Source organism: Geospiza fortis, unplaced genomic scaffold (assembly GCF_000277835.1).
Source record: "Geospiza fortis unplaced genomic scaffold, GeoFor_1.0 scaffold206, whole genome shotgun sequence".
In the NCBI taxonomy this organism is placed as follows: Eukaryota; Metazoa; Chordata; class Aves; order Passeriformes; family Thraupidae; genus Geospiza; species Geospiza fortis.
The window spans coordinates 9,278,266-9,294,753 of NW_005054311.1; the positions used below are offsets into that span (position 1 = coordinate 9,278,266).

Sequence of the window (16,488 nt, forward strand, 5' to 3'; positions counted from 1 at the left end):
GAGGCTCTTCATAATCTTTTGCAGGTGGTCAGATTTTAGATATTAGAAAAAAGTGAACTAACATATTAAAACAGGAAGATAAGCATTTCCTTTGTTTGTTTTCTATTCATTTGCTAAAGCAATACATCTTATTTGTGTCACCTGTTAGCTGGTGTCGCAATATCCTGATGAACTGATTAATTTTATTTTTTTTTTTTAATTCTCATTTGCAGCTCCAAAAAATCCTAGCTCTCACAGAGAATAGACTGGAAAGGCAAGATAACTACTTCCCCAACAAAGCCGGATATCTTCTAGAAACAATGACAGTAAGATTTAATCTGAATAAGTAGCAAGATTTTAAAATGTGGGATAGGGGTTATACAGATAAATACCATTTTTCCCAGCAGGTATGCACAAAGGGATGGGCTGCCTATTGGTAATTACTAGAAAATTGCAATCCAATTGATATGGCTTATGGGCTACTACCTGATTCACATACAAAGGAATCACACAGGCATTACATGTCCAGGGGGCCATGCTGAAATCTTGTTTAAAGTGCTGTGACTTGGGTACAAAGAAATCCCTTAATCTCTACCTTACCTCTTCATCAAACTGCTTAAAAATCTACCTAGGACAGATGATCCAATACAAGGCCAATATGGATGGAAAATATACATGGCAGTGGTCAATTTTTCCCCTTTGAAAATGCTTAAAATACAATCCTTAAAAAATATCCACCTCATCTTTATGAAACAGACCCACTAGAAAGAATTACCAGGATTTCTGGTTAGTTTGCATTTATTTTCATTCAGCTGTTAGCCATGATGTCAAATATCCTCTCTGTTTATCTGTGAGCATGGTTTTCTCAATGACCAATGGGAAGGAGTGATTGGGTGTGGATTTTGCATGTGATAGTCACAGGTATATGTCTTTTCCATTCCCCCTTGCTGTACTCTTTAACTTGCTCAGACATACGTGATACATTCATCTCTCTAGTCTTTCATCTGACATATGATACACCCAAAAAAACTCATTAGCTAAAGTTTATTCCAGAAGTTGGGAAGGAATAAAGTTTCTGGGATAGCCAAGCTACAAAGGGCAAACTGAAAGAATATGGTGCATTAATAGCAACAGCAACCACCACCACCACCACCAGGATTAATTCTCTATTGATACAGAAAATGGAACATGTCTTCCCCTTTAACTAATGATTTTGTAGAAATCCTTTCCATATTTTTCTTGCAATTTAACTATGAAAGGAAGGAAAGAGATATTTATTGCTTCCTGTACTTATTTTTCCAGAGATTTGAGTGACATTCCAGAGCCCGGAGAATGGTTAGCTTCTCTGAGATTTACCTGGGTGTTTGCATGCTGAGGCCAATGCAGTATATTGAATTTTTAGTTTCAAGAGAGGCTGGCAATGTATGTGTGAGAAGCCCTTTTCTGAAACCCTCTGGGCACTTGGGGCCTGTTAAGATCTTTCTTGTTTCTCTCTATTCTCATGTATCATCATTTGGGGTTATGCAGGATGCTCTGGGAAGGCAAACCTCGGGCTGAAGGTCAGGCCCTCCCTGGTGAAGCAAAATTGTTGCTGCTGCTGAGGTGTTTGCAGGAAATCAATATGGCTGCTAAAGTGCCTTTGCTTAGGAAGGCTGCCTAAGTAGTCTTTCCCTCATCTCTAATGGCAAGTAACCTTCAGTTTATTAATCTACAGAGCCATCAATATGTCTTTCTACGTCCCTGTGATTGATCTATAATTCTGGTAGTGTGTTCTATTAAAATCCATGTTTTCCAGCTTTCCTGGTCACCTGGAATGAGTAAAGCCAATTTAGAAATCCTTACTGGAGCTGGAAAACAAAAGCAGGGGAGTATGCTTCCTTTTTATCTACCATTACTAATTTGTCTTTAGGACTGGATTATTCAGCTTAGGCCTTCCCCTACTCCTACCTCTCCACCTAAATGCCAGTTCTATTGTGCTTTTGTTGGCAAATATGGATTATAAAGCTTCACCTTAAAAGCTGGACCTTTGAGGAAGTGGTTTATTTCTTGGTCGTTCCCTAGGCAAGCCATTTAATTGTTCTGTGTCTTTTTCTTCTCACAATCAAATGGAGATACTACTTTACTCCTGGCTTTAGTCTACCTGCCTGCCAGGGAGCCATTTGGAGTATGACTTGCTTTTCCTTGTCTCTGGCAAAAGAAGGCAGAGCTGTGAGGGAAAATTAGTCTTAAAAAGTCTTAAATGGAAAGAATGAAAAGCAATCATTCCAGCTTTGCTCCTCGGTCTGTGATGGCACAAGCTCTGTTTGCAAAGCAGGAATTGAAACCCCTCTGTTTGGAAAAACAGCTACCCACGTTATGATCTGAAACACAGGTTGGAAAAGTCATCAAGTCCACTAGTGCCTCTGGAGCAGGCAGATGCATATAGGGGCACAAAGTGGGGGAGGGAAGAGTGAGAAACATTATTTAGGATGTTGAGCATATTAAACATGTACCTTTGAATATGTGCTGTAGCATTTCAACAGATGTGGAGAAAATGTTGAAGTCAGGAAGGAAAAGCCACCTCCTGCTCTAACTAGTGTTTTAGAATTGATTAGGCAGCACACATTGTCTGGAGGGATAAGGTGAAGGATAGCGCAGCTCAGCCAATCCTTTGGCTTTCTAACACAGTCCCTCACCTACAAGGAGACTTCCACATTCTGTGCTTCCACATTCTGTGGAATAAAGGAGATAATGCTGTTTCAGCCATTTTGTTTTGTCTCTAATCTGGTCTGAGTGCTATTGAGGGCAGTTTTTAAAAAATGGGCTTTTAAAATGCTTCTTTTCATATATCTCATAATTAAACTTCAGCAAATGAGTTGAGCAATAACAGGGGAGTTCTGGTCTGTTTTATGAGGCAATACCCTAGTTCCTAAGTGGGTGAACTAGGAGACCTTTCTCTCTTGCATGGGAATTGAGTAATTGCTGGGAAAACCAGACTTGTGCTCCTCTTGTTAGTGTACTAGAAACTCTTTAAAATAAAATAGCTGAACCCTCTCTAAATAATGAATTTCATGGAAATGTTGGTTCCTAAAATTGTGACCTTCAGGCAACCGAAATGTCCAGATCCAGCTTCCACAGCTGGTCTGTGGCTGTGGCTGCCCAAACCTCTGGATCCAAATGCTCAGGAGGTTAGAAAGGTTAGAGATTTTTTGCTACTCAGGCTTACTTCTAATTAGAAATGAAATACCATAAATAGTTTTTAGGGAAGGAAATGAAAGCCTAAAAGCAAAATGAAATTAAAGGTCAATCTTCAACTTAGCAGGCTGACGCGGAACGTGGATTTAATAACAAGAAAATCCATTCTGAGAAGGAAAGAAAAAAAGTCAAAATTACTAGACAGGTAAAAGACAGAATGGTTTAATATGTAACCTCATCCTCTGAAATATAAGGCAGGTGGAAAGCGTGAGCAAGTTCAATAACAAAAAATATAAATAGACCTAATAGTTGAGAGGCACTGGAAGAGAAACTGGCTACACTTGGAGGCATCTAGAGTGAGGTAAAACAGCAATGGAAAATTAAATATAATATAGAATCAAATTTTGACAATATAGTGGTTTTTAAAGGAACAAAGAAACAAACCTGCTCTCCAGAATTTAATTTGAATCTTTCTTGCTTCCTTATAGCATTTAAGCAAACCCAGTACAATTTCCCATGCACAGTTCAAACTCATCAGAAGAAGTTTTATTAGGTATTTAAAATATTTCTAGATTCTTTCGACATTCTGATAATATTGTTTTCCATACCCATACAGTTTTTAGTCCAGAGAGCTTTTAGGTACAAAACCTCTAAGCAGGCTTTAAGTAAGTGTGAAACCAAAAGAACATAATTATTTACCTTTATTTTCCTTTAAGGACAATTCAATCTCCCTTTCACAGTTGGTGAAGCAGCATTAATAAATTCTGAATTCTCTGCATTTGAGTCAAGTCGTCATTGCTGCCCTGTATTTTGGGCAATAGGAATTTCCCAGCTCTCATGCTAAGCCACATGCTGCAGCTTCATGAACATTTTTTGCTGCAGCCTGTTAAACTTCCCTCCCTGTTCCTAGGCAGGGCAGAGAGCCAGCAAGAAGTGATGAGTGCTTTTCATGGTAAGGAACAATACATGAAGACTTTCCAAATTAATTTAACATTCACAAGGAATGCTGTTGGCTGCATCAATTTCAGATATGCTGGCAAGGAGGAAATTATTTTCCATGTAGATGATGTTTCTATCCCTTTCCTCCCCTCAGGACCCCCATGGCGAGAAGGAGGAAGAGAGGTTTTGTCTTTTAATGAAATCTAATTGTGGAGCACGGTCGGGGAGGGGAAGGGTCAGGGGAAGGCCAGCCACATGATCCTCTGCAACAAGACATCTCCTGGAAAGAGCTGATCCTAGTGGCTCCATTGGGCACCCTTGGTCCCTGCTCTCCCCTCCAGAGACAGGGTGACCTTGTGGAAGGAGGTGGGAGCTGAGCTGGTGGAAAAACGCTGGTCCCTGCTGCAGTCTCTGGAGAGGGGCCTTGGATCTTGTCCTCTGTTCAGGCTGAACTCCCTAAAAGCTTACTGGTACAGATGGTTTCATTTCCTTTGTCTCCCCAAAGGGTCCCTCAGGTTTGTTAACTAAACATACACAGAAGAATAGAGTGGTTTGGGCTGCAAGAACCTTAAAGACCATCCTTTAAAGATGGTTCCAACACCCCTGCCATAGGCAGGGATTCTTGCCACTGGACTAGGTTCGTCAGAGCCCCATCCAACTTAGCCTTGAACACTGGAAGGGATGGGGCATCCAGAACTTCTCTGGGCAACCAGTTCCAGTGCCTCACCACCCTCACAGTAAAGTACCTAATCTAAATCTAAATCTAAGCTTTTTTCAGTTTAAATCCCTTCCTGCTTGTCCTATCTTTATGCCCTACAGTACTGCTGAGATTTGACAGAGTTTGTGAGATTTCTGAGCAAAGTGAACTTCTGCATGCACTGGAAAGCCACCACGGACATGGCTGACGTCTGTGCAATCTGGATCTCTTCTGGTGGCCAAGGTCTTGTGCATGGGATGTAATGGCTTAAGCTAAAAGCAAAATGGAAAGCAAGGTTTGCAAGGTGAAAATAGCAGATGATCAAAGAAAAAGAGATGTGCAGAAGGTCCAAAGTGTGGAAATTGTGAAGATCAAGTATGATGAGTCCCAAGATATCTAGGGGCTTTTTTATGATGGATCTTATCTCCAAACTGGGTTGAAGAAATCCCATATGAGAGCATTAGGGCTGACATAAAAAACTCTGTAAACTCAATCAAGAGTATTTAAGAATTTTTGAGGAAACCTGATATAGAAGCAATTAGGAAAAGAAATAATAATTGGAAAATAATTTAATGCTTATAAGGATGTAGGTACATATATGTATATACATGGTGCTTTTTATCACGTAGAGCATACAAATCTCAAGACACCTATGCTCTTCCTAGTCATCCAGTTCATGAAAATATCAACAAATACTACATAATCAGTGAGAAAAGATTCAATTTCTAGATCTTAGCCCTAATCTTATTTCCTCTTTTCTTCCCACCATTCCTGTAATTCTTGTTCTTGTAATAGTGCAACTGCAGTTCAACTTTAAATACATTCTGCGCTGTCTCAAAAACTTTGCATTTATTTATTGGAGTCCTGTAGAGTATGAAAGTTTCTTAAATTGGCAGTGGGAGCATTTCAATCATAAGGGGACAAGACATAGAAACTTCAAGTTTAATTGGAATGTGCAATCTGCTGCAGGTATTTCCACACCTGGAAGTTCAGTCAGACTTCACTGAAACCATGGGGCAGGACTTGTGCTCATGCTACGGGTGCTTGAAATTGTTAAGGTTGGTGGAAAAAAACCTGCTGGAAAGTGACATCAAGTGGCTCAGCCCCTCTGAATGACTGCAGGTGAGGACTCAGGCCTGCAATTGAGTTACTGCAGTTTAACGGGTTACCATGCATCAGCTGAGCTGCAGAAACACTCGCGTGTGTCCTCCTCGCCCCAGACAAATGTAAGGTGATTTGACTTAGCTTAATCTATTTTCATTGCAGGCTAAATTGAATTACCTCATATTTATGATGGGCTATAAGGGCACTAAGAGAGAGTTATCTGGGTTCAACTGATCTCTGGTAACTTGCTTAGCCATGGTAGCTGGACTGTGGGTATAAACCCTAAACGGCCTTGTGCTTGTAGGAGAGAGCTGACGTGAACTTCAGCAGACACAGATTTATGACTGACGATGAAGTAGTTTGGGATGTGGCAAGCCATTGACAGAATGGCTGGAATTGACTTCAAAAGGAATAGAGTAGCTGGCAGGGCGCTTTCTTAATGGGTTTCTGATTCTGAATATAGTTCCTTTCCCTTTTCAGAGTCTGTATAGGTTTGAGCTACAGCAGCACAGAGCCTTGCCTTTCTTCCTCAGTTTTTTTTCAGGCAAACATGTGGGATGGAGCTGGGATGATAGCTTTAACTCCCTGTGGGTTTTCTGTGAGGGTTCTTTGGTAGAGTAAATTTGTTTTAAATTTGGTTGTTCCACCATAACCTAAGTATTCTTAACTGAATTGTAAATTTAAATGTTAAGTGTTGCACTGAATGTTTAAATAATTCTAAAAGCACTTGGAGCATGGGATAAGTGCTGTAAAAATCTAAATAAATGAGTAAATTGTTTAACAGCATATGTGGCAATGCAAAATACTACATGTGTGCAAAGAGTAAGAGCTGTGCTCGAAATGGTTGCCAGAGCTTAAAATTCCTTGCTACATGCAAAACCTTTTCCCATTAAGAAAGCTCTTTTTTTTCATGTTTAGCCTACTGTATAACTGGGAGAAGAAGATGAAGTTGGCAGTTTAGACTGTCAAACAGAGGCTTCAGCTCAGCAATGAGGTTCAAAGAGATTAATTTGAACTCGACTGTTTACGTTACTGATCTCGTACCAGCTGGGTTTGTGGCATTAAGATGTCAATAGTACAACAGAATTTAACGAACAGTTTCATCATTGACATCATCTTTTGAAGGTACAGATGATTGCCTCCTTATGTACTAGGACATATTTCTTTAGGACAGGACTCTTTATATGCTTTCATCTGGGAGGGCAAAGAAGGAGAGGGAGGTGGGGAGAGAGCCTTGAAATGAAGCTAATTAGAAAATATCTTAGTACGTAAGTGGTTTATTTAAGCAAGTTACAGCAAAAAGGTTCCCATTTCCATATGGCATAAAAAGCTTTATTTTTTCTTTTAGCTCAAATTCCCCTTCTTTCTTTCAACTGGCACCAAAACAGAGCTGCTAAGGTAATAATAAACTGTCCTATGTGAAGTGGCATTATTATTTTTAGTAGTTCAATCTTGAATGGAGGAGAGAAGCCTCTTGGAAGGGCAGGAAGAGTTGATAATGGAGTTTCTTTCACACACCCTCTGCTCCCTCCAGCCCCATACAATAATTATTAATCAAAGATAGCTGCAGTGTCTCTCACTGAGGCTCTTTTGGTAACTCTCTTGGTCAACCATAGGTTGTACAAGGTTCAAACTTGGTTAAGATGTCATTGACCTGGTATGCTGACCACTGGTCTTAGGAAAAGACAGGGCAGAACTGCTAAAAACCAAAATAAAATAAAGTGCATCTTGCTTAAGGACTTAAGAAGTTATTTCTTTGTGGGAGATGGTTTCATTAAAGAAGCTTACAGGATTGGTCCCTTGTTGAACAGGCTTTTCTGCTGTCCCTTGGTACTGTGGGTCATGGTGGGAGACACTAACGTTTTGGGGAAAATAAGTAAAGAATCACTAAATGTGAAATGGTTTTGTTTTACAAAATAATGATATAGCTAAATTTGACTTAAGTGTTCTCTAAAAGCCTTTCCTCCTGTGCTGTAGTGGCTGCTGCACCCCCTTGAAACCCTGCGCCTTTGAAGGAAATCACAGTGTAATCCTTTGGTTTGGCACGTATTGTCCCTTAATGACAGGCATTACATTTGCACAGTACCGTAAATCAAAGCTAGGGGCTGTTTTAAATAGGCTGCAGATGCATGTGGACGTTTGCTAAGTGGCACTTCGCTGGAGAGGGGAGGGGGAACCATCCCACTGCTGCCGCCCATCGTAGAACAGGGCCAGCAGAGGGGCTTCCCATGTCCACAATATTTTCACTTCACCTGGGATTTAGCTCTACATGAAGACCTGTTTAGCAGAAGGAAATGTTTTTTGACGACGACCTCTGAAGGGTTTAATTGGGATTTAACTGTTCCTATTTTTTCACTCCATGTGGGAGTCTGGAGCTCTGTTTACAAGGTGTGTCATATCCTCTCGACCCCAGAGTCCTTCTCCCCCTCCTTTCTTTTTATGTTCTGGACAAACAGGGAGAAAGATACTTTTAAAGCAAATGCACATAGAAAAACCCACAATTACTGTCCCTGATTTCGCTGTGAAAACTTTACAACAGCAGTACTGAAAAATCTTCCTCTACCCCTCCTACTTCTTCTAAGAGAACGAAAAAATCCATCAAATTAACACATCAATGAGTTGATTGTAATCTCCAGGGTTCAGTGTAGCACTTTCTAGCCTCTCAGACAGGAGGCCAGCATGATTTATCAATGCAAACCTAATAGCATCAATATGAATCTAACTAAAAATCAATATTTCATTACCAAATTGTTAGTGAGAATGAAGAAAAATTGCCAGAGTCAGAGCATTCTCTAGGGTAGGAGCATCTGGAGTTCAATGTGACAAGATGAGTGATGCATGACTTGGGGCCTGGGGAAGGACACTGGGAGGACAGGCCACTACGTAAGGCCGAAGATTCACGAAGAAAGCACTTTTTTTTTTTCTTAAAGCTTTCTCTAAGAAGAAAGAAAATGTCTGAGAAAATAAAAATGGAAGGCACACTGCTATTTACCTAAACTGATGCAAAGTAGCTCAAACAACTGAATCTGAACAGATTAGTCTCTGCTATGGACACCTACACAGAACTGGTTTTCACAAGAGATAAATGGGGAAAATAAATTCAGTGGTCCAGATCCTGATTTCACCTACAAAGGACAGAAATTTATAATAGCTTTCACAGTGGAAATACTTTGTTTTCATATCCCATGTACTTGAAATTGGATTTGGTGTACTTTGGATTTTTTGAAATTTCAGATTTATGGTGGATTTCTGTAGATTGCAACTGAAATGTGGACTGAAACCTTCTATCAAGAAGGCAGCAGTACTCAAAATAGTGTGTTTACTTGAAATGCATCCTGGTAATTAATGCGCTTCTTATTTAAAGAAACAGAGCAAGAAGTGCATGGAAGAGTGCCAAAAATATATTCAAAGCATAACTTTACAGTACGTCAAGTCATAGGTCTATTCTGGCATCATGGTAAGAGCTTACGTATTTAGAACTGTGGAAAAATAAGAACAAAAGCACTGAAATGTACCTGTGATTTGAGATTTTCAGAGAGCCCTCTTATTACTCAGGTTCAGCATATATTGGAGGTTGATAGTTGGAGTTTTTGTGTCCCAGTGCCTTTTATTCACTTGGGATACCAGAAAGTTATTTGAATGTATAACAGCTGCTGTACTGTTTGACACCTGCATCTCTTTGGGTTTGGAACGACCCTGTCATGGGACTTATGGAGCCCTCAATATTTGGGGTTTCATAGTCTTCTGAGGGGAAAGATAGCACCCTTTCTGTGACCCTTAAATCTACAGCTTCTGGAATCAGATTATGGGTGACCCTTTCAGATTTCAGATGTTGAAGAAAAGGATTTCAGCTCTGGCAGTGAAAAGGAATGATCAAAAAAGTGAATTCCAATGGCTTGGAAACCAGGAAAAAAATCATAATATCTCTAAAACTACTGTGAAAAGAAAACAAAGTATCAAAGTATTAGGTTTTTTTTTTTTGTTTTTTTTTTTTTTTTTTTTTTTTTTTTTTTTTTTTTTTTTTTTGTTTTGCTTTGTTTTTTTGGTTTTTTTTTTTAATGGAGACCTGCAATGAATAGTGAATAGTCCTGAGGTTTCTCTAGTTCTTTTGTGTCCTTATTTGGCTAAGCCTGCTCCATATGGCTGCAGTCAACATTTTTTTTTTTTCGAGGGAGAGAAAGAGAATTTCCAGGTTAGTTGAACTTATTGCTTAGAATAAAATTTCTCCTAGCCCCTGTGTTTCTAATTCTGGCAGCCTGTGATACATCACTAATCTCTAATTCCCTTACTCCCTAGGAACTGTCATTATTTTATGTATTGACTAATACAGTTGTCTCAGGGTAAATTTCCCCTGAAATCGAAGTTTACTTCTTGCATTAGAAGTGAAGCCTACTCCCTTTTATAAATGACAGACTCCTTTTATAACTTTGCATGTATTGGAAGCAGTCACACTAGAAATGTATGTGATTTTGTTTGTTTAGTTTTATGGTTTTGTTTTTGATGAGGTATTACCTGTACTTAAGACTGAGAAAATTGGAAGGCTAAATACCTATGTCATGATTTCAACCTTTTTTTCTGAAAGAAAATTCTGATGAAACCTGAAGGTATCAGTAGACAGGAAAGTCAGTGTCTCTGTTATAAGGAATTACTTAAAGGTATTAACATCAATAAAAAGTTCTTCTTTGTTTCCATTATAAATTTATGTAGGCTCAAGCACTGAATGAAAACAGCATTTTATTTAAATACAGAGAAATTACAACCAATGCTTTGCAATACAGTAAGTGAACACGCTGTTTAAGTAGGCATGCCATGTTAACTGAAAATACCCTTAGATAAATTTTAAGCGTAAAGATGTAATACCACCCATTCAGCACCCCAAGCAGCTTGACAAAATTTTGAGGGTAAATCAGTTTCTAATCTGTATTGATTCTTCTGAAATAGTTTCTGCTTCACAGATCTCTTCCTTTACAACATTTGTGCATGCCTCTTCTGCAATAATCACAGTAAGTTTTCGTTTGTGTTGTGGTTTAGAATTTGATAATGGAGCCTTTGGGATCCTGTGCTGCTTTGGGATGGGGTAGAGTAAATTTTTGTCACAGTAGCTCTGACAATGATGTTGATGACCAAGGATGTTTTCATTATTATTGAGCAGAACTTACAAAGAGTCACAGCCTTTTCTGCTCTTCACCCCACCCCACCAGAGAGGAGACTGAGAGTGCACAAGGAGTTGGGAGGGGACACAGCTGGGACAGCTGACCCCAGCTGACACAAGGGACATCCTATACCAACGAGCTGGTGCTCAGCACATAGATCTGGGGCAAGAAGGAGGAAGGGAACGATGTTGATGTTGAGAGTGCTCGTGTTTGTCTTCCCAGGTCACCATTATGGGTGATGGAGTCCTGCTTTCCTGGGCATGGCTAGACACCTGCCTGCCCATGGGAAGTGGGGGAATGAATTTCTTGAGTTATTTTGCTTGCATGCAAGGCATTTGCTTTACCAAGTTTTCTCATTTTTATGCTTTCAATTTTCTCTCCCATCCTACCAGGGTGAAGTGAGTGTTCAGCTGAGCGGGGCTGAGTTGCCACAACACCTACAAAACCACAAATGAATTATTGTTGGAAAAACTGAGACAGTAACTTTACTTCCATGTAAACAGTAAATGGGAGCAAACATAAGTCAGAAATAAAACAGGAATAATTAATTTATTTATTAAGAATTGACATCTTTATAAATTTGTATGTCCCAGTTTCTGTTGGTATGGTTCTTTTTCATGCATGTTGAAGTTTTACTTGACACCAGTCTAGAACTGAATGACACCTTTGCTGCTATTGAACAGCTTAAAAATGGAAGACAAGATCCAATCAGACAGACTAATTAGGATATCCAGTGAGGATAGAGCCTGAATATTCACTGCACTTCTTTTGGAATTACAGAACTGTGCAAATCCTTGCTCAGGCTGATTGAGACAGTCTGCCAGCCAATCATCCTTAGTGATCAGTGAAAAAGAATGAAAAAATATTAGAAAAGTAACATCTATAAAAGTTTTCAGAACTGCTTAACTTAAAAAACTAACACTCAAATAAATGATCTAGCATTAGCAGCTTTCTTGATTGAAAGACTGAATTTATAGCAGTACCTTGCATAATCATTTACTGCAGTTTTGCAAGGGGAAACTTCATTCAAAGGTCGATCACAGAGGCTTAGCAACAATAGAGAATGATAGAGGACAGCCGTGAGAATGGAAGAAAAACACACCCAGTGGAAAGAAATCTTCTCTGGCTTTTTTGGTCTTAAAACTTCAAAGCAAATCCAGAGTAGATTTCTCTTACTATTTGGATGCTATTTGTCTGTGCTTAGCAGGCGCAAACCCAGTGCCTCTGTGGGTGTGTCCCAGTCAGAGGCTGATGGGGAATCACCATATGCCTCTGTGCTGCCTGGTTTCTTCACTGGCATGGTCTGGGTTGGTAGAAGAATGTGTGCCCGGTTTGAATTCAAATGTTGATATCAAAGATGTGTGATGACAGCATGACCAATTTAACTGTTGGCATTTTATTTCTCATTATGTCAGTAGCACGTCTTCTGCCTACCTCCAATCCATCTTTTTTTTTTGGCACCACCATATAGACCAAGCAAGTATGCAAGAATAATTTCTTATGCTTGCCTTGGCTTCAAACCAGTCGAGTTATGACTGCAGTCACCCTTTTTAGAGGCATTTGAACATTTGATGTTTCTGTTCTGTGGATGTGCACAGAAAATAAATACAGGGCCCGAAGCAGAAATGAACTGAAAGGTGGATTGATCTTCCTGCTATAACCATTTGAAACTTGGGGGGATGGAAAACTTTCAGATTTTTCCTTTTGATGAAGGAAGAAGAGCTAATATTGGAAAATGTAAGGAAGCACATATTCAGCAGTAATGGCTAATCATAGATATTGAAAGCTATAATGTTACTCACAGACATGCCATGCAAGGAGTAACTTGCAGTACTCTGCTCATTTAACACTTCTTATCTGCTTTCATACCCACAAACAAAAGCAGGGTTTTAACCATTAATATCTGTTCTTCTCTGACCTGCCTTTCAGTGTTGCTTGTGCAGTGGGTAAGCAAAAGGCCAGCTGAGAAGTTTATTCTCTATAATGAGTACACTTCATGATATGATAGAGTCCTTGACAAGAGTGTTTTACAGAAGGAGTAGCTAAGTAGTAGCTAAAACATTGTGCTCTCTAAAGAGTAAATGCTTTGGATCACTGCCAACTTTCTGTTTGATTACAAAGAAATTGGAAAGGGACATCCATCCAGGTCTAATACAGCAATTGTTCATTTCTTTTAGAAAATAATGAGCAGAAAAACTATATTACAATAACTGAAACATTTGGCAATTTATGTATTTATTTGCATATTTGCAAGGCTTGTGGGTAAAATAGACACCTGCTAAATGTATGGTGTGACTGATGGTAAAAATGGGTTCTTTTCACAGGTTTGTTCTTTACAACCAAACGGGCTTAAGAATTTTGCCATTTACATAACACAGCGTAAATTGTTTCACAGTAAATCTGCTTAGCAACTTTATTTATGGAAGAATGACATGTGCATTTTCTATGACACCTAATACTTTGGGGTTTTATTTTGTCAAAATTGTTGTTTTACTCCCTTCTCCCCCAATTATTTATAGTTAAGATCTGTTTAGGCACTTTGTCTGAAAGGTAAGTTTCAATAGGATCCTGTTATAGTGTAGAATTTGGTGTTTGAAGTATTAATGTGTGGCACTTCTATGCAATGCTTTTTATTTATTCTTTTCCTACAGGCTTTCAGATGCAAAATAACATGAGATTTGGCCTTTTTAAAGTATTTAATTGCTGGGATGGTGAATCTGTCATGAAAAATCAGGAGACTTATATTATGCACTGCTTTCTTGCCAGTTTAGACATACAACAATACTTCCAGCTCTCCTTTCCATTGGTGCATAATAGATTTATTATTTTTATTGTGGCAAGACTCGGGGTTTGCATTTAGGGTCTGGTTAGGGTAAAAATGGGGGAAAAAAAAACAAACCCAGTGAAAAGACATTAATTCCCAGTCCCTCCAGTCTCTGGCCTGGGCAAAAATTTTGCCATTTCTTCCTGTATCTGCTGGCTGTAAAGCTAGGGGATGTGCTTTGGATACTTCCTTGTGAAAAACTCACTTGGAAGAACAAATTAATCCTAGCAGGAGGTTTTCCAGCACCCTGGAGCTTTCTCTTCTCCCTGCCCCCTCCATGGGCAATTGGCTGCCGTGCATGTACATGGCAGTTCCCATGAGCTGCCACCCACCCATCCCCACGTGCACATTCTCCCTAGCTTGTCCGATCCCAGAAATGTCTGAGGTTTTGTTGGATGCTTATTTGCCTCTTTTTTTTTTTTTTTCTCTCTACTTCTGTGCTTTCTATCAACCTCCTTTCTGCTTGTGGCAGGTTACTGAATAAGTCAGCAGTGGTGTTTTTTGGCAGTTGTGAGTTATGTCCTCAAGTTCTTGGTTTTGTTAGTTGTTTTTTGATATGATTTGGCCTTTTCCAAGGGCTTCTGAAAGCCTTGGAGTAGCGAGTAGCCAGCTCCTCATTGGTGCTTTGCATCCTGTCCTCGGGGATGGCTTATCCTCTGGAGTATTGGAGGAATTCAGTGCTGCCCAAGAAATTATTCATAAAGATTTTGCAAACTGATCAGAGCTTCAGGTGCAAGTTGTAGTGGAAATGTTGCACTAAGAAAAACCTCTGACCACACTTAGCATGGACTAAAATGGGTTTTCCCTATTTCCCTCAACAATATTCAAGTCTTTTAGCCTTTTTTTTTATTCTAGTTTTTTTGTTTTGGTTTGGTTTGGTTTTTTTTATGTTTACTCACAAACAGAGCCTCTTAAAAAACCCAAGGGCTTCTGTCAGAGGCTTCTTTTTCCTTGAGAGAGAGAATTAATCTGTGCTAAGGTCAGTGCTTCTCTGCCTGCATTGCTGCATGTAGCCAAACAATAAACTTAAAAATCAGATTGGTCCTTTGGTCCTTCTAAACTACAGTCAGCTATAGGACTACTTGTTTAGGAAGGTGAGTTTCATGGATCCTAAGGAATGAGGGCCTTGCTGCTTTGCTGCATTTTGCATCTAGTTTATACTGTTTAACTGCTTTGCTGCTATGTGAAGCTTAGCATGGAACAACAAATTCTACTCTGCTATGTTGGGATAAAACCACTGCTACCCATGGAGGTGTAAGAGTGAAGCCTGCATAGATAAGTCTCATTTCTGACTTCTACGGTTCAGGTAAGTGATTTATCCAATATCACTGTTTAGTGGACTGGAGGGAAAAGCTTGAGATTTCTGTAAGAGAACAATATTTAATATTCTAGTCTTTGTGGCATATAAGTGTACAGGGTAAAGAGGAATATACACTTTCAAATCTACAGATTAAAAAAATGTTTTAAGGGCAAAGTGTTTTTAACAGTCCCTTTGACTAACAAGAAGATTGGATGGTTTGTTGCTCTGAATATAGGGTGTTAGTCTGAATTTCAGAGGTACTCAATGCACATTACAATTTTTACTCCTATTTTCTTAGTTAATTTAGGCATGTCACTTTAACCATAGTGTTAACCACCTCAATAACTATTTTCTCCCTGTCAGGGCTGCATTGCCTGGAGCTGCTTTCTTTATCACGATATTTGTTCACCTTGTGACAAGCATTTGATAGGAAAGACAAATATCTTCGCTTTGCTCCTAATGTACTGACTTCTGCACAACTCTGACTGGGAGTCCAGTGGTATAGGAGCATGAAATCATGTGGATGGAAAAATTTTCTGTAGAAAGAGAATACCTAATGAACAAAAAATGAAAAAAGAAAAAAAACGACAACTTGCCATAACAGTAAGACACTGCTGCAGGACATGATTTTGTGGCATAAGTATCATGTCTAAAATATTTGCTATCCTTGAGGACACAAATTAAAGTTTAGGCAGAATCATCTTAGACCTTCACTCCTGAGTCATAATAAAATGCGCAGATGTGTTCTTTGCAGATTTCAAATGTGAAGCATTTTTGGCCATGGCATGGTTCTTCTGTTTAAGAGAAAATGTACAATGGACCATAGAAGATAAAGGCTTTGCACCAGATATTCTCCCCACCCCTGCTTTTCCTTTTAACCAGGCAGTTTTCTGACCACAGAGTGTGCAAAGTGATTTGAACTGAAAGTCACTATTTAGGTACAGAAATATGGAAGCATTGCTTGTGTGGAGAGTGGTTAGGAAAAAAGAGAAATTTCTGACCTACTATGGTCTCTATCTAGTTACCTCCAAATTCGAAATGAGGGAGGGGAGAAAAGCCCCTTCCAATTTATCTTAAAGACTTGCCAACTTATGTCATCCTATTACTTTTATTACCCTGTCTACACCAGCATCCTCAGCTAGAAGTCAAATTGTTGGCACAGAAACATTTTCTCTTCTTGGTCTTGTTCCACTCTTCTTCCAACTTGAGGACTCTATAGGATTAATCTAAAGGCAGAAAAAAATTATTAGGCAAAGCAATAAAAATAATTAATCTAACTTTGATAGAGATATTTTCCCCTCCTTCTGCCATTCCTGTG

At 39.2% G+C, this 16,488-nt stretch overlaps 1 long non-coding RNA gene across 1 annotated transcript in view; it reads left to right on the forward strand.

Moving 5' to 3' along the window:
* The first annotated feature begins 278 nt into the window (after positions 1-278).
* Positions 279-16,488, forward strand: part of LOC115947727 — a 22,080-nt gene continuing 5,870 nt past the window's right edge. Inside the window, exon 1 of the long non-coding RNA XR_004081579.1 lies at positions 279-305. This is a non-coding gene — a long non-coding RNA (uncharacterized LOC115947727). The remainder of the gene's footprint in view (positions 306-16,488) is intronic.